Genomic DNA, 19,336 nt, shown 5'->3' with positions numbered 1-19,336 from the left:
TCAAAAAAAAAAAATAATCCCGAATCCCAGGATTTTTTAGACCCGGGAAATTGGACCCTCTACTGAAAATGTACAAATAAGTGATAATTTTATCAATGTTTCAATGAAATAAACGTTCCCCCCAAACCAAGTCGTCATAATCGAGTACCATTTGGTTGAGCATTGTTTTGCTTGAACCTGTAAACCTGTTTCTCCGCTTATTAAAGCTTCGGACAGTGTGGCAAGCAGAAGCAAGAGCAAATCAGGAAAAGGTGGAATTTTTCCCTCTTCCTCTGCTGAACATTACCGCAGTCAGGCTAGAGCTCTGCTGTTGTGAATCCGCTCATTTTCGCATCGGACGTACGGTGTGGAAAAATAGCAGCAAACAGTTTCATGACAACCAACGATGGGGTGGAGAGGATGTTGAATTTTTGGAGATAGAATAACTGGTCCTTTTCAGGACCACACATATTTTACAGAAAGAGTTATTGAGACGCTCAAATGATATGAAACGTTACAAATGTTATTTTTATATAACAAACCCTGCCATCCTCCTATAACTACAACCTTAAAAGAATTGACGTTAATTTTTTCATCCGCCAAAAGAGCCAAAAATTCAAGTTGAGAGAAAATTTGCATGTCATGTATGCTGTACCTCTCACAGCTACAAAATAGTGAAAAACATGCCCTGTACCTCTTTATATTCAATTAGAATAACATCTGAGGTCCATCTTTTTTTAACATGCTCTTGACAAAAGATACTTTCTGTCACGCCCCTTTCATAAAAAAAACGGCGGGGATTAGAAAGTAGTTTTTGTGCAGAATATGTAAAAAAGGAGAGACTTCGGATGTATTTTTTCTGCAGAATATGTAAAAAAAGGGACTTCGGATGTTGTATACAAATGACAGATGCAATACTGTAAGAACTGTCAAAATCCTATGAATTTACACGCTAGTGTTCGTGAGATTCTGCTTGGCGAACTGAATTTTGGACCGTCTCTGTGTTAAAGTGGGATCCAGAAAAAAATCATTTACATCTTTAAGCAGAACTTTACATTGTTGTTTGTTACAAAACTCATGCACCAAGTGGATTAGCGAGTTTCTGGGTGGTGTTGTGTTTAGTTCTGTCCTACAAAAATTAAAACTCTGAACTCTGGTTGGAGCGTCTTTGTGTAAATGCAAGAATGGCAAAAAGTTAAGAGATATATTTCTGAATACTTGTAGTTCTAGTTCCTCATTATGTGCTTAAGAACGGTGGAACGGATTGTAACGTTAGTTCCTTTCTTTTTCATGATGAACTCTTCAGGGGAAAAAATGAAGCTAAGCTTATTATGTTTTCTCGTACGTTTTGCTAGTACATGGTCACCGATGTCGATGCTACTTGGGCCTTGCTTTTCTACAACGTTCGGCATACACTCTCCCCTTTTTCTTCTGAATTTTATCGTGGTCTCTGACGTCCTCATCATATCCAACACAAGGATATGGAATATATGGTAATATAAGGAATACATGGCAATTTTGTGCGTAAACGCCATCCGATCATTAATTCCGCTGGAGGTTTTCCTGTTGTTGGGTGTACTGCTGAGTGATACGTTAGTAGATATTGACGTAATTTCTTTCGCCAGTTATGTCCAAGTTCCTGAGCAATCCGAAGACGATTACGAATTGAACGGTTCTGACGTTCCCGTGCTTTCCAGATGAATTCCTTGTTCTTAACAAAATGCGCGAAATTCTTTAGATGATAATTGAGGCCCATTATCTGCTCGTAGCGAAAAAGGTAGTCCATGGTCGATACTGCCGTTATGTCTTGCATTTCAGCAACCTCTAAATATCTGCTATAGTAGTCAACGCATACGAATAAATTCTCACCATCTGTAAGCGGTCCTAGAAAATCAACTGCAATCTGCTCCCATGGTCGTGAAGGAAATTCCTTACGAACCAATGGCTCTGGTGGATTTATCGCAGAAACTAAAGTACATCCACGACAAACCTTAAAAAACTGTTCAATATGCTGGTCCATTTTCGGCCACCACACGTTTGCGCGCAGATGGCCTTTCATCATTCTAATACCTGGATGACCCTCGATGACGATTCAAGACTCGTTGTTGAAGGCTTTTAAGAATAACGATTCGCTCTCCTCTTAGCAGTACATTGTTTACAAAACATAACTTTGAGGATATCATCCTTTAGCTCAAAGGTAATTCATCAGTCATCATCAGCGTCGACATTCAATGCCTCAATAACTTGTTGAACAACCGTGTCAAGGCAACTGTCGTTGCCGCAGCAGAAACAATTTCTTGAAATGCCAATTCCTCTACTTCATCAAACGGTTTTGGAACTATCGTAGAAAGTCGCGACAAAATATACACTGAAACCTCCGTTTACGAAGTCTTTTTTACGCAATATTCAATCTACGTCCCTCTTTTTACGAAGTAAATTCCAAATTTACAAGCTCAAGAATTGAATGAGCGATAGATTCTTTTAGTTCTTTCAAATCCCCTGGCCCAGATGGAATTTTTCCAGCACATATTCAAAATTGTAAATCTATAATAATTCCTGTTTTAGTTAAATTGTTCAAGTCTAGTTTCTTATTGAGATACATCCCAAAAAAATGGAGACAAGTCCGAGTGGTATTCATACCAAAGGCGAACAAAAGAGATAAATCTTCACCAAAATCATTTAGGCCAATAAGCCTGTCATCAATATTTTTGAAATTAATGGAAAAACTCATAGATGAATATGTCAAATCGGAAATACTTCTTAATAAACCATTATGTAAGACACAATTTGCTTACCAGTCATGCAAGTCACCAATAACAGCTCTTCATACTCTTATTAATAAAATAGAAAAATCCTTTGCGGCTAAGGACATTCTACTAGCAACGTTTCTTGATATTTAAGGTGCATTTGATAATGCATCTTTCACGTCGATGATAAGCGCCATGAGAAATCGTGGTTTTAATAAAAACATAATCAACTGGGTTGTAGAAATGCTATCCAAAAGAGAAATATCAGCTAATCTAGGAGATTCAGTAGTGAAAGTAACAGCTGTAAAAGGCTGTCCTCAAGGAGGTGTTCTTTCTCCCCTTCTGTGGTCCCTAGTTGTTGATGACCTTCTTATAAAACTAAAGCACCAAGGATTCGAAATAATTGGGTTTGCGGATGACATTGTCATTATAACCCGTGGAAAATTCGGTAAAGTTGTTTCCGAAAGAATGCAAAAAGCATTAAAATTCACACTATCGTGGTGCAAAGATGAGGGATTGAATATCAATCCTACAAAAACAACTATTGTACCTTTTACTAAAAGACGTAAAATCTCTATCAATGATCTTAAACTAGGAGACGTAAAGCTGTCACTATCTTTAGAAGTAAAGTTTTTAGGAGTAACTTTAGATAGTAAACTCTGCTGGAACAAACATATTGATCAACAAATAGGAAAAGCAACAAATGCTGGACCTGCAAAAGAACGTTTGGAAAACAATGGGGTCTGAAGCCAAATATGATACACTGGATATACTTGGCTATAGTTAAACCCAGGATTACCTACGCCTCACTTATATGGTGGCCGAAAACTAAGCAACAAACGGCACAAGTCAAACTTAACAAGCTACAAAGGCTTGCTACTATTTCCATAACTGGAGCTATACGTAGTACTCCTTCTACAGCCTTGGATGCTTTACTCAATATCCTTCCTCTTCATCAATTTATTCAACTGGATGCAGAGAAAAGTGCTCTAAGGCTCAAACGGTCCATGAATTTCTTCAGTGGAGATCTTATTGGACATTTGAGCATTCTAAAAGAGTTTAAGATAAGTCCTTTAATATTGATGAACGAAGATTGCATGCTAAAGCACATTATTTCAACCATAATTTCCAAGTTCCTGGTGTGACTCGCGTTGATTGGAATTAAGGAAGACTGAATATTAGTCCTGGATCATTTATCTTTTATACAGATGGCTCGAAACAAGATAATATGGTCGGGGCTGGTATTACCGGCCCTGGGGTTAACTTTTCGGTGTCTATGGGAAATTGGCCGACAGTATTTCAAGCTGAAATATATGCCATCTTAGAATGTGCAGCGATTTGCATAAAAAGAAACTATAAAAATGCGAATATATGCATTTGTTCAGATAATTCAAGCGGCGCTGAATGCTTTGAAATCAAAAACTTACACGTCAAAACTGGTGTGGGAATGTACTAAACTATTACAGCAACTGTCCTGTCGAAATACGGTTAACCTTTATTGGGTTCCTGGTCATTGTGGAATCGAAGGAAACGAAAAAGCTGATCAATTGGCAAAAATAGGGTCATCCACGAAATTCATCGGTCCTGAACCATTCTTTGGACTTTCTTTTTGTGCTTTAAAAATGGAGCTAAAAAACTGGGAAAAAACAAAGGTACAGTACAACTGGACCAGTACCTTAAATTCTCGGCAATCTAAACGTTTTATAAAGCCGAACGCTTTTCATACACAAAAGTTACTTAATCTTTCAAAAAAAGATTTGAGTACATACACTGGTTTGATAACAGGACACTGTCCTTGTAAATATCACCTGAAAATCATTGGTAAACTTCATGAAGATAAATGTCGCTTTTGTAACTTAAAGAGTGAAAGCTCTGAAGATTTGCTGTGTGACTGTGTTGCACTATTTCATAAACGATGCAGATATCTTGATAAGGGTCTGATAAGACCTTGGTTTTTTTTTTTTTTTTTTTTTTACTTTATTATAGAGATTTTTAGCCATAGGCTAGTTCATCTCTTAAATGATGAGACCTTGGGAAATCTGGGCTGCTGCTCCCAATCAGGTAATAAATATCATAAGGAATGTATTACCTGCTTGGGATGATTGCTTACAACAGTAGTGGTAGTTACTCAAACAATAGTGGCTTACCGCTACGTTATGGCATAAATAAAAAGAGGATACACCACAATAGATCAAAGTAATGGTCGCGGTGGTATTATGTCCCCAACATAGGAAAAAAAAAAAATCCAAATAACGAGTTTTTTTTTTGCGATTATGGGAATCTGGGAAAAACTATGAAATATCCCACAAGATGGGTATCTTCGGAATCGGAGTGAGATGTTGGAACCGGCAACCCATGTCTGACGCCATTTTGAAATCCAAGATGGCGGCATCTGGTTCATGAAAAACTGGAAGATACTTTCAATCTCACAATATGGGTATTTTTTGAATCAGGGTGACGTGAAGGAACTGGAAATCTATGTTTGACGTCATTTTGAAATCCAAGATGGTGGCTTCCGGTTACAGAAAAACTTGGACATTCTGCCATATACAACATAAAATGGGTATTTTTGGAACCGAAAATCGATGTCTGACCCCATTTTGAAATCCAAGATGGTGAATTCCGGTTACAGAAAAACATGGAAATTCTGCCAAATACCCCACAATATGGGTATTTTTGGAATCAGGGTGATGTGCAGGGACAATAAATCGATATCTGACGCCATTTTTAATTCCAATATGGTGGCTTCCGGTTACATAAAAATTTGGAAATTATGTCATATACCCCACAATATGAGTATTTTTGGAATCAGGGTGACGTGTAGGGACCGGAAATCGATATCTGATGCCATTTTGAAATCCAAGATGGCGACTTCCGGTTACAGAAAAACTTCGAAATTCTGTCAAATAGCCCACAATATGGGTATTTTTGGAATTGGAGTAACGTGTAAGAACCGGAAATTAATGTCTGACGTCATTTCGAAATCCAAGATGGCGGCTTCCGGTTACAGAAAAATTGGCAAATACCACCACGTCGCCCCGATTCTTAAGATACCCGTATTTTAGCTTATTTAACATTATTTTTATGTTACCGGAAGTCACCTTATTGAATTTCAAAATAGCGTTATACATGGGTTTTCAGTCCTAATAAATCACCCCGATTCCAAAAAACCCATTTTGTGGGGTATTTGACAGTATTTCCCAGTGTTTCTGTAACCGGATGTCACCATCTTGGATTTCGAAATGGCGTCAGACATGGATTCTCGGTTCTCAGAGGTTACTCCGATTCCAAAACTATCCATATTGTTGTGTATTTAACGGTATTTTTCTTTTTCCCTGTAACCGGAAGCCACTATCTTGGGTTAAAAAATGGCGTCACACATCGATTTCCGGTCCCTACACGTCACTTCGATTCCAAAACATACCCATATTGTGGGCTATTTGACAGAATTTCCAAGTTTTTCTGTAACCGGAAGTCGCCATCTTGGATTTCGAAATGGTGTCAGACATCGATATCTGGTCCCTACACGTCACTCCGTTTCCAAAAATACACATATTGTGGGGTATATGATAGAATTTCCAAGTTTTTATGTAACAGGAAGCCACCATCTTGGATTTCAAAATGGCGTCAAATATTGATTTCTGGTCCCTGCACATCACCCTGATTCCAAAAATACCCATATTGTGGGGGTATTTGGCAGAATTTCCAAGTTTTTCTGTAACCGGAAGCCGCCATCTTGGATTTCAAAATGGCGTCAGAAATCGATTTCCGGTCCCTACACGTCACCCTGATTCCAAAAATACCCATATTGTGGGGTATTTGACAAAATTTTCAAAAACCTCTTTTTACGAAGTAAATCCCAAATAACGAGTTTTCTTTTTACGAAGTAAATCCCAAATAGCGAGGTTTTTTTTACGCACTTATTCGATTTACGAACCCCCGTTTTGGTTCGTAAATGGAGGTTCCAGTGTATTAGATTGTCCAGAGATGTGGAAAATATTATACGTGAAACTCTGAAGACGTAACACCCATCGCTCAATTCGTCCTCAAGGACGAGATGCCGGAGCAAACAAGAAGGTAAGAGCTTTACAGTCGGTGAGTAGATTGAACTATCTACCTATCAGATAGACTTGACACTTTTCTACACTCCATACTAACGATAAAGCCTCGTTTTCGGTCTGATAATATCGCCTTTTCGTATCGGTAAGTGATTTTGAAGGATACCATACGACTCTTGAATCACTTTGGTTATTGGTTTGAATGAGGACTGCGCCTAGAGCGGCTGGACTTGCGTCCGCAAACAACGAAGTTTCATCGTTCGCATTGAAGAATCCCAGGCAACTGGCTTTCGATAATGTCAACTTTATAACATTAAACGCTTTTTCTTCAGTGTCACCCCACTGAAACTTGTTTTCTTTTTGAATTAGCCTTCAAATGGCTTGAAAAAAGAATACCATGGTTTAAAAACGGTAACGTTTCTACTGAACAAATGCACCATAAAGTTCTATCAAGTTAGAATCCGGAATCACTTATTGTGTTGCAGTGGCACGGAAAGTGACCGCTGCAAGAATTATTTTACAGCACCTAGACGCCCACTTTCTGTGGTACAAATTTCACGGTGTTTCGTGCAGTGAGTCAAAAATTATTTCAGATGGAAGTTGACTCCGGAGGTGTGCAGCGTTTGAGGAATAAAGAAGAAAGTGCGAATTTTCATTAGAAACGAAGAGAAATGATTTGTTTCGATATTTTTTTCTTAAAGTACAGTGAATTACCTTTGTTTTGATGTATTAATTTTATTTTTCGTCAATCCGTTACCGAGATACAGATGATTTTATTATTCCGGATTCTTAATGGACATAGCTATAGTAAGGGTTGAGAAATTCAATTGATTGCAGATTTCACACCTGCGCTAACAATTAGTACACAGTAATATTTTCGCACAGTTAATAGCATTTAGTTTTCTAGCGCTTGAATTCATCAGTCTAGCATGTTAGTACTGGGCCCTCACTTAGTTTAGTCGGTAAAGACGCAGCTACAAAGCAAGACCATGCTGGAGGTGGCTGGGTTCGATTCCCGGTCTGGTCTAGGAATGTTTCGGGTTGGAAAATTAATCGACTTCCCTGGGCATAGAGTATGATTGTACTTGCCACACAATTATACTAATGCAAAAAATTGTAAAACGGTCTACACTGATTGACGACAAATAAATAAATAAATAAAATGGTACAAGTATAGTAAGCTCGACAAATCTCAGCACTGATCTAGAACACTAAGTTGAGAGCACGAAATAAGCTTAAAATGCAAAAAAAAAAGAAGAAAGAACCTTGTTAGTACTGCTCTTAAGCTGCTAAATATGAATGAGCAATTATTTTTTACACAAGAGTCTAAAGTGGTGCAAATTGCGCAATAATTTAAATGAAAACTCTTTTTCCCCATTCGCAACTTATCGGATAGTGCTGCAAAAAGGTCACTGATCGCTCTTTTCTCCTTATTATTTTTTTTTTATAAGCCAGCTTATCTTCTTCATTTTGATAAACTACATTCTTAGTAGAACTTTTGTTTGATCTCAACAGGTTTGTATTGCTTGTGCTCTTCAAAAGACTTTTTTATATGTTGAGCGACATACTGCTCAGAAAAGATAGGGCCGGAGTTTGAACCCGCAGCCTCCAGTATGATGCGGTATTTGGCCACACGAGTTAGGCATCCAGCTTACCGAAGATCCAATGACCGACTTACGGAACTGCATAACCGGTTACTTGCAATACGCATCATTTTTGGGACTGAATGCAACGCGAAAAGAACGGTATAAAAACGAATTCTCTTTCCAAATATCTTCCATACTTGTCCGCGTGCATTCAACTCTGCCAGCAGTATGTTTCGATCGCTCTTGATAGTAGGACTGGTGGCCGTGTTTTGTAGGGTGAGTTTGGCAGTGAAATCCGATCTAAAGCAATCTTATAGCGACGATGATGCAAGATCAGATGAGGATATTAAACAACATGGAAAAAAATACACTTTGAATTGTCCAAACCAGGGGGTAATTTTTCTTTTACATTATTTAGGTTTGAATTTGTAACCTAACATTCGACTCTCTACAGGTAAACTTTATACAAGCGTTAAGACGATGCATGAGTTATGGTCAACAGTTGGCCACGGATGAGTCCCGTATAGATTCCAGAAAGTTAGCTAAGCTTCTCATTGAGCAGAATGTGAATAGCCCCGTTTGGATAGCTGGAACTGATAAAGGCGCAACAGATTCCTGGATATGGATGTCAACCTTGCAACCCGTCGGTGTAATATTCGATTATACGCGCTGGAAAGATGGTGAACCAGTATCTGGGAAACACTGCATGTCAGCTGATCTAAACGAGAAGGATTTTAGATGGTCTGCTTCAGACTGCTCACAAAAATCTTGCTTTGTGTGCCAAACATTTTCAAAAGATCTGATAAATTTTAATGTTTCAGGAAAATAATTCTTTCTTAAGAAAGTGATATATGAAAAAAAAAATGAGTTCTAACTATCGTGAAATAAAGTTGTTTTGGCAACAATTGTCAAAACAAAAAAATATCGTTAGAGTAATATTTATGAGAAATTTAAGATTACCATAAAATATTAATAGTCAGAAAATGTCAGCCAAGGTATTGCAGTTTGAAGTTTCGCTTCGGGTCATTTTGACCCCTATGTCTCACGAAGGCTATTGAGCTCAATTTCGATATGAGAGAGTCACAATCAGCAATTGAATGATTCTATTTATTGTCATCAATCAGATTTAGACCATTTTGTAAAAGTTACAAGTCATTTGTTAAAATTACGAATAGAATTAAGGTACTGCTTTAATCTGGTTTTAGTCATTATAAAGTCAATAGTTTCACTATGTTTATTGTAAGCAGTCATAATTTGATGTAGTGGACCAAATTTGGCAAAATTTGTGCGATAGTGATTTGTAGTAAATATATTTCTAGTTGGCAGTTCCGAGAAGGTATGTAAAAATTAAACTTTAAACTCCACCAACAATCAATTCGAAACTAACGATTTTAAATTGGCTCACTACTTGACTATTGGTTTCAAACAAACGATTCACGTATCCCATTCTAGTTAAAATTCTAGTACTATACTATGTTTGTTTTGATTTGCTATGAAAGTTTGACAGATACAATGAGGGGTTAATGGATTTTCTTATGTTTCGAGGGGTGCATCGATTAGCTTGGGACCGAAGATAGTACCAGAGCCAAAAAGTTGAACACGAATCTTCGGGACCTTATGGTCTTAGAGTTACCTCTATGGTTCTACTGAGTCCATCCGATGCGATACTATATCGTTCACAAAAGAAATCATTGAAAATTCACGACGTGCTTTAAATGTTTGAATGTTGTTAAGCATGCAGCGTGCTTCATAAGATGGAAGAGGAAATCTTGTCCAACCTAATTAACGAAGAGCAAATAATAAGAATTGCTTTTGCACTGATTCTAATCGTGCCTGATGCGTGAATGAATAAGGTGACCAAACTATGCTTCAATATTCAAGTATTGATCTTACATATGAGGTTTACAGTGAGTTTATTGAAAGTTGTAACTGAATCGTTTGATAAAGCCAAGCATGTTATTTGCTTTGTTGATAATTGTACTATAATGATCAGTGAATGCTACACAGAAAAACATTCTGAATTTTAACTATCGCGTAAAATCTCCCTTCGTTTAATTTTGAGCCATACTTGGCATAAACAGCGAAATCTTTTGCAAGCTTGCATACACTATTGCTAATTGTATGTATGTATGTATGTATGTATGTATGTAAGGTAGCCACCATCCCTGCTCCACTTAATAGCAAGATCAATTTGGGCTACCGATCTGAATTCACAATATCGCTGTATGAAGGGCCAAAAACGGAGGGGTGGACCCGTAAGCAGAGACACTTACACGAAATCCACGGGAATTTAAGAATCTCCTTCCAACGATACGATCCAACAAATCGAATAACACAATTCGCAATACTTATTAAGCTTCCTACAGGATGGTTTGTAAAGAAGGGCGCGTCAATCTCACTGAAACTGTTGAAGTAGAATTCACACCACCACGATCGAATCGGCTTGCATACACTATTGCTAATTCATGCGATATTGCGCTTAAATTTACACGAAATATCGTGTAAATTTATGCCAAAGCTAGCGTTAATTTTATGTGCGCTACATCTCGCAGAAATTTACATGAATTTTTCAAACGGTGTAGTTTTGAATCAACCATAAAACCCTATCTCATTCACACTTTTCTACCGCCTGGTTTCCTAATATAATTGAATTGTCTGGTTTGTTTCTTTTTCTACTAATAGCTATTGATTTTAACAAAAAAGGGTCTAGATGCAACCCTTGGAGGACTCCAGAAGTAACAGTAATAGGGATTGATTTTTCACCTTTGAATCGAACTATTTGTTGGCGATAAGATAAATATGATGCAAGCCATTTGAGAAGTTAAGTTTCAATTCCTATTTTTTGCAATTTGAAAAGAAGCAAGAGTATATCTAAACGATCAAATGCTTTGCTAAGCTTGGTATAGAGTGCTTCTACATGGTTTCCATTATCCAATGCAATCAAAGAATAGTTGACGAATTCAGGTAAATTTGCATTAGTTGATCGTCCTTTGAAAAACCTGGAGGTGGAGGTAAATTGTTTTTCGCCGATGGTCTTTCAAGGCTATCCTGACTATTTAGAACTACAAAATCTTCTGGAAATATTTAATGATGGGTGTGAACGTAATTTTATGGTCCTGCGCATCTCAAAGTGCTGCGTAATTAGTTTCCGTCGAAGTAGGACTGCCGTTTTGTTTGGTGGTGTACGGTTCGAATCTGTTCAATGCAAATTTGTCAGATACGCACTGCGCTATCTTACTCGGAGTGATCCGCTGAATTTATCACCGTATGCTTACCGCTGTCGTTTGCTGGATATGGATACTCTTGCTGAGCGACGAAACGTATCGCAGACCGTCTACGTTGCTAAAGTCTTGGATTTCAAAATGGCGTCTGGCATTGATTTCCGGCTTCTTCACGTCATCCCCTATCCGGAGATATTCATATTGTTGGGTATTTGACAGTTTGAATTTTAAAATGGCTTCCGAAATCGGTTTCTGGCCTCTACCCGTCATCGTGTCATCGTATATGGACAAGCTTTCGAGACATAACATATTAAGGAAGTTCATGTGCGCACTAGCGCCGCGTAGTGAGAGTGTTCTAAACTAATACACTCCCGAGCATAAGTTTAAGGACACCCCCAAAAAAACATGACAAATTCGTTATGTTCATATCTCTGTCATGTTACGTCCAATTTTCGTTCTCTTTAGATCATTTGAAAGGTATTGAATGAAACTTTCCTCTTAAGCAACTGGTTCAATGTAATTTTCAAATTTTGTGTGCTAAAAGTTCACCCAAAGTTTTTCCAAATTTACTCTGAAGAATCGTGACTGATTTTCTCAGAATTGGGTTGGCCAAATTTTGAAATAAAAGTAGAAGTAGAAGACTTAGGAATCGTCCATTAATTATGTCACACTTTTAGATGGGAGGGGGGGGTTGGAAACTGTGACGAGCCTTACAAAACCAATTAAGGTCCATATAAAAAATGCGACAAAGGGGAGAGGGGGGGTTGAAAATTGGCCAAATTCGCGTGACATAATTAATGGACCTTCCCTTATGCCATACCATTCATACCATTCAAATAACCTTTGGAGATCAAAAATTGAACAAAACATATTTGCATGGTTTTTTGGGGTGTCCTTAAGCTTATGCTCGGGAGTGTATGTCCATCATCCGCAAGAACTTGGTCACCCGAACAACTTTGTTGAAGATAGCAACTTCCTATATGGCCAGGCAGTAGTAGTAAAATTAAAGTTTATTTACTGGTTCTTTATGTTTCAACATTTGGTTTAGCGGCGCCAGTGGTGTAGTGGTAAGCGTGATTGCCTCTCACCCCAGCAGGCCTGGGTTCAATCCCAGTCAGCGCCGCCGGGATGTTCTGAGGCATAACATCTCTGATCACGCCTTCCTTCGGAAGGGAAGTAAACCCGTTGGTCCCCGGTTCATGAGTTGATGGGTCGATAGGTAGGGTCCAGCCCAAGTAACATTTTAGGTTTTATGAAGGTTCTGTATACCATGGTTTAGACTTGTAGAATGCTATAAAACCTGCAATGTTACTTGGGAGGTGTGGGAGCTGCCTCTCTGGCGTCGGTTGCATTGGTGCTCAGCACGGAAAACAATATCGACGGAAAAAATCAAGGAAAAAAAACACATCAATCTATCCAGCGGGGCAAACTTAACGAATTTCAAAGTTGATACGTGTTTTGGAATTTACCAATAGCGTACCATAGCGTACCTTCAAGGATTTTGAACGTACCTCAAAGCTTCCCGGAAAACCCGTGTTCCGCTGGATAGACATACGATTTTAGCAATGACCGCATCGACCGACCAGATTTCTACGGAAATGTGACGTACCAAATGCGTACTTTACGAATCTATCATTCATTTTTAACGTTCCTCTTATTTTCACTTAAATGGTTATACTAAACTTTTTAAATCGTTTTATATATGAATTCTGGGCACGGAATTGGATTTCTCGTAAAATTTAAGCCCGATTTCATATAAAAACACTATACTGAAATGCATTCTAGCCAATTTGAGGACCAAAAACAGTTTTTTTTTTAATTTGCATCACAGCAAAGAAAATTAATATTAATATTACATCCAAGAGGATGCACTTCAATCATGTCAAAAATCTCATGTAATTTTTATAGCCACACAAATAAACAAATGCAGTAAAAGCAACGTAATGTCAGTTCATGCACTGTATTAATGATAATTTTGCCTTTTTTCGCATGTAATATTACACCATATTTTCGACACAATTGAAGTGCATCCACTTTGATGTGATATTAAAATTATTTTTTTTTGCTGTGATCCTTTAAAAATATACTAATTTCGAACAAAACCGTTAATTTCAAGAATAATTATGGAGACGCACGGTGCTGCTTGGAAAACTCCATCATAAGAAAAGCCTTGATAACTTTCTGATCGATCATGACCAACGTACCTAACTGGAATTCACTTACTGATAGAATTTACCAGTGATTTAAATAAAAAAAAATAATATTATTTTAAAAATTACATTTTTTCGATGATACATTAGAGAAAACCTGATCAAATGATCATATATCTATCAGAAATTATTCCTGAATATCCATGGAATTCTGTCTCGGTGTGTGGTCAAATGATTTTACTGCACCAGAAGAATTTATAGTAGACTTTTCACTGGCATTAATTTCAGCAATTTTTGAGCGCTTTGCGGAGTTAAAACACGCTCAGTGTACTAAGAGGCATGCTTTAAATTGTGTACAGGAGAGAGTGACCGTTTGCCACGAAGTTTTATACGCATAGATGTTGCTCATTTCATCGCAATTTTATACAGAAACAAACATTTGAAGAAACTTGACCCACGGAGCAGGAAATTTTTCCATAATATATTTGGAGTTCTAATTAACACCCAGGACTACTATACAGCTATTGATATTATAACATGCATGTTTTCATTGGTCTCCAGTCCATTTATATCAAAAGATTCTGGTATTCTGAAAATGAAAGAACTTGTCATAACATCCATCAAGACACACGATGTAGAGAAGCATTTTGATTATGTAGCTTTAGATACAAAATCAAACTCTGCAACAGAAGACCAAATGGATTTTGATGAAGACCCCAAACGAAGGTCGTTTTTTGAAACTATCTTTGGCCATTTTTTGATTGACGAAACTGGAGATGAAAATTTGTACTTCGCACCAAATTGTATTAATGAGTTCAAACGAATCCCCTCGTCTCTTCCGATGTGATCAGGTATAATGGTCAAAGCGTTCGGTTCATCTCAGCTTACTGTGTGGTGGTGTGGTGTGGTGTGGTGGTGTTCGGTCGACGAAATTAGTAGCAGCAGTAGCAGTGCTTTCGGCGTGTGGCGTTGAAAATTTTTCTCCAGTAACAACGAAAGGCTTCCTGCAAGCAGCGAGCTGCAGAGCCCACATAAGCAACCAACAAAGGAGGAGGAAGCTGCACCGCTATGCTATGGATCGAAATCAGTAGCTCTTCGTGAGTCGCTGCGGGTCGGTCATCTATGCCAAGCGCACCCTCGTTCCAAACGACATACAGCTCGACAGCCTCATCCGTGTTGAACACCCAGCCCAGGATTACTCAACCATCACTACAAAACGGTCCTTTTCAGGACCACCAAAAATGTGTTAAAGAGTATTATTTGGACATTGGTCAAAGTCATCAGTTCCCGCAAGCAGCTAGTTATATAAGGCTCAACCTGCCTATAGAAGATGTGGAATTGTAGGCCTGAATATATTGGTGCAATTAGTTTTTCCTCGGCTTTCATTCCGCACGATTCAATCACCCTTGTAGTGACGTCGAAAAGATTGTTTCAATTGGCGCTTACATATGAAATTTCATAGTTAAAGTTATCATAAAAAAAAAAAAAATCACCAGCTGGTATTTCCCGGCGACTTTACAAATAAAAAAAAAATCAAACAAAATCATCATGCTGAACATGATCAGGTTTTCTCTAACGTAACATCGAAAAAATGTAATTTTTAAAATAATATAATTTTTTTTATACAAATCTTGTAAATTCTATCAGAAAGTGAATTCCAGTTAGGTACGTTGGTCATGATCGATCATTCGAAATTAGTATATTTTTTAAGGATGCAAATAAAAAAAAACTGTTTTTGGTCCTCAAATTGGCTAGAATGCACTTAAGTATAGTGTTTTTTATATGAAATCGGGCTTAAATTTTCCGAGAAATCCAATTCCGTGCCCAGAATTTATATATAAAACGATTTAAAGAGTTTAGTATAAGCATTTTCGTAGAAATCGTGTCGATCGACTTAATTTTAAGCTATACTTGACATGAGCAGCGAAATCGTTTACAAGCATGCATACAATATTGCTAATTTATGCGATATTTCGCTTAAATTTACACTAAATATCACGTAATTTTATAGGCGTTAATTTTATGTGCGCTATATCTCGCAGAAATTTACATAAATTTTTCGAACGGTGCAGGTGGAACAAGCCGAGGTGAATTCGAGTGTGGAAACAGAATGGTTTACTGCATTGCATCAAATCTTCCAGCTCTTGAAATAGTCGGACAGAACATCCAGGCCTGATTGTAGTTTACTCGCAAGAGCACGGATCACTCGACCCTTATAAATGATGGAGGTGTCATCTGCGAACATAGACAGGATACCACCACCCGGCAGGGGAGGAACGTCTGACGTGAAAATGTTGAATAGGATAGGCCCACGCAGGCTACCCTGAGGGACCCCTGCATCAACGTTGAACGCATCAGAAGAGAAAGTGTTCAAGTATACCTGGAATGATCTGCCCGACAAGTTGTTTTTGATGATCTTCACGAGGTAGATCGGAAAATTGTATCGATGCAGCTTGTACACTAGACCATCATGCCAGACATTGTCGAACGCCTTCTCGACGGCCAACAATGCTATGGCAGATGTATTAGAAACGGACTTATTCCGCTTGATGATGTTAGTAACCCGTGCGAGTTGGTGGATGGTAGAGTGGCCTTTCCTAAACCCAAATTGTTCTTTGAGAAAGATGTTATTATCATTTGAAAACACCAGCAGACGGCTGAGTGTCAACTTTTCGAATAGCTTCGAGATGGAGTACAAGAGGCTGATGGGGTGATAGCTTTTGGCACTGGTAGGATCTTTGCCAGGTTTGTGTATTGGAATCACTTTGGCTAACTTCCAGCATGCAGGGAAGTAGCCAAGCTCCAAACATTTGTTGAAGATAAGGGTAAGATGGTTGAAGAAGTCAATACTCAAGTTTTTCAAATCGAGGTTGACTACACCATCCATACCCGCAGCCTTCATGTTTTTAGTGCTTCTAATAGCTGCTATCACCTCATCAGCCGATATTCTACTATCATCATGCACTACTACGGGATGTCAGCGACTCTACACATTGCCTCCAGTACGGCAGGCCCATGGGGTCTCACCATGGTTTGGCCAAGATTATGTTAAATCACAAAATGTTGGCCAAGAGCATTGGCCTTTTCAACTGGGGTTATAAGTAGGGATGGGTCCAAGTTCAGGTCAACAGAGGAAAGCGGAGGGATCGGTCTCGACTTAGTTTTCAAAATTTTGGTCATCTTCCAAAATGGTTTTGCACAATCTGGGAGAGAGCGAATCTTGTTGGCAAAATCGTTATTTCTGAGTTCCACCATCCTGGAACTGCCTACAAATGGTATTACCGAGCCTGATAAGATCTTTGGTTGGGCTGTCAAGGTTCAGAGTTTCGATGGTTTGCAGACACTGATCGACTTCTTCCAACGACTCCGGTAGGACGTCGTAATCCATTGCTGTGTCTACATAGCGTTGATACTGCTGCCAGTTGACACGATGGTTATTTCACCAGGGAGCTTGAAACCTATTGGCCGAGGAACCTACTTCGGCCACCACCGGATAGTGGGCCGAGCTCAGTTCCTGATAGGCGATAGGTTGAGAGATGTTATCGCCAATGTTGCTGATGAAGATGTCGATGGTGGCATGAGCTCCGGATCGACTCAACCGGGTGGGAGTGTCCGGACACAGGATGTTGTAGTGGGCTTCCTGCAGGTCGTGTGCCGTTCTGGTTTCGCCGACTATTGCCCCAGGCATGATGCATGGCGTTCAGGTCGCCAGCGATGACGAAATTTTGCCGCCATAGTGCTAGCTTGATGATGTCTCTTCGGAGGTCTGCGGCCGAGCCGTCCCTAATGTTGGTTTGTTTGGGGCAGTAGTGCACATTACAGTTATAACCAGATCCTGTCAGCCTCTCCGCGCATCAGATTGTTATTTTTCAATAACTCGACATAATAGTAATTTAGCCACACTTGCCGGGCAACGTTAGTCACGAGCTTGTCCCAGTTTAGTGTGACCATCAATCGCACAGAGTTGGCGAAGATCTCTCCAAGAATTTTGATGGTATTTTCTGTTCGAAGCCACGGTACCGTCAAAGTGCTGTTAATGAGGCCAACGTCGATTGCCGTTGTTTTATCTTCATTCAACCGTGCTTCTGCTACTTGCTTAAATCGCCTGAACAAATCTTTCATCGCGTCGAGTTTGCCGACGCTGGTGACGATGGCACTGATATCATCTGTGTAAGCGACGATTAGATCTGCTCCACACACTTGTTCTTACCGCCGCAAAAGTGCCGCCGATGCACTTGTTCGGATGGCGGAAAGAATTTAGACTGTTGTTATTTCGACAGCCCAGTGGCAGGCGCGTAGGCAACATCTTACCGTGACAGCGGGCCCAGCATAGCAAAATAAACGATTTGAGCCCGGGACATGCTGCCTACTGTCAAACGCTGCTGTTGGTATAGGCCTTGTCACTGGCCTGTATTTCGTGTTTACATCATCCTGCTCAGGGAAGACTCTTTCACAACGAAAAATACCGTCTTCTGCTTCTTCGTCCACATGACCTCGTGCATTGTATGGCAGCAGAATCACCGATGATCTCATCCCTCTCGTTTCGCAGTTGCTCGATGGTGGTTCTGCGGCGCCTTCGTTCCCCCAGCTGGTAGGTCGACAAAGGTTCACCAGCAACGTGGGTTTCGTTGATTCGCATGAATATCTCGGAAAAGCGTCGTTGATGTGCGAGCATTTCGGCTTTTGTCCGATTGATGGTGGTGAGCATGGCACGGTTGTGTTGGTAGCCGTCGTACGCATGTCGTAGTAGCTCGTAGAGGCGTTGCTGTTCCCGATTGAAATCGTCGAAAGCGATTTTAGATTTCCAACGGAAGAAGGATTGTATTTTGGGCTTTGCTCACGACAACCACCATTCCATCCATGACGGATAATTTCGGCGTTGACGAGTCCAATATTGCCACCGTATTTGGAACTCGTCGATATTGGAGGTGGGGACGGAGGAACCAGAAACCACGACCATGTGCTCTCTCGGGAAGAGGAAGGCAGATTCTCACGGTGACGGCTTTGTGATCCGAGAAACAGCACATATGGACAGCTGTTGATCTCAGCTGTTCTCGGAGACCGGCGCTTACATAGAGCCGATCGAGCCTGGACGAGGAGTTGTGCGTGATATAGGTGTATTCTGTTTCGTGTGGCCAAAGCTGTTGCCACACGTCGTATAGATGAAGCTGCTGAACGGTGGCTTGTAGAGTAGGGCTCGAATTGTGCCCCGTCGCATCACATTGTCGAATCACACAATTGAAGTCACCACCGAAGACGATGTGGTCGGTGCGATGAAGAAGGAAGTATGCGATGGTGTTATTGAAAAACCGTTCTCGTTCGGCGCGATAGACGGATTCCGACGGGGCATACACATTGCACAGCGTAGTATTGTGTACACGCAGTGCGTGTAATCTCCCGTTCAGACTCTTCTCTACGTGGGAAAATTTAATGTGCTGTTTAAGCGCAATTGCCATTCCTCTCCTTGCATGGTCGACGTTGCAGACAACGTTGTAGCCGGGCAAGGTAAGCTGTTCGTTTTCCACCTCCTGTAGGAACACGATGTCGAGCTCCATCGTGCGAACGAACGTGCGAAGGGCGTTTAGCTTGGTTTGG

Source organism: Ochlerotatus camptorhynchus, unplaced genomic scaffold (assembly GCF_037179485.1).
Source record: "Ochlerotatus camptorhynchus isolate MF236.1 unplaced genomic scaffold, CSIRO-AGI_Acam_v1.1 ptg000429l, whole genome shotgun sequence".
Classification (NCBI taxonomy): domain Eukaryota; kingdom Metazoa; phylum Arthropoda; class Insecta; order Diptera; family Culicidae; genus Ochlerotatus; species Ochlerotatus camptorhynchus.
Note: the sequence above shows the minus strand (reverse complement) of the source record.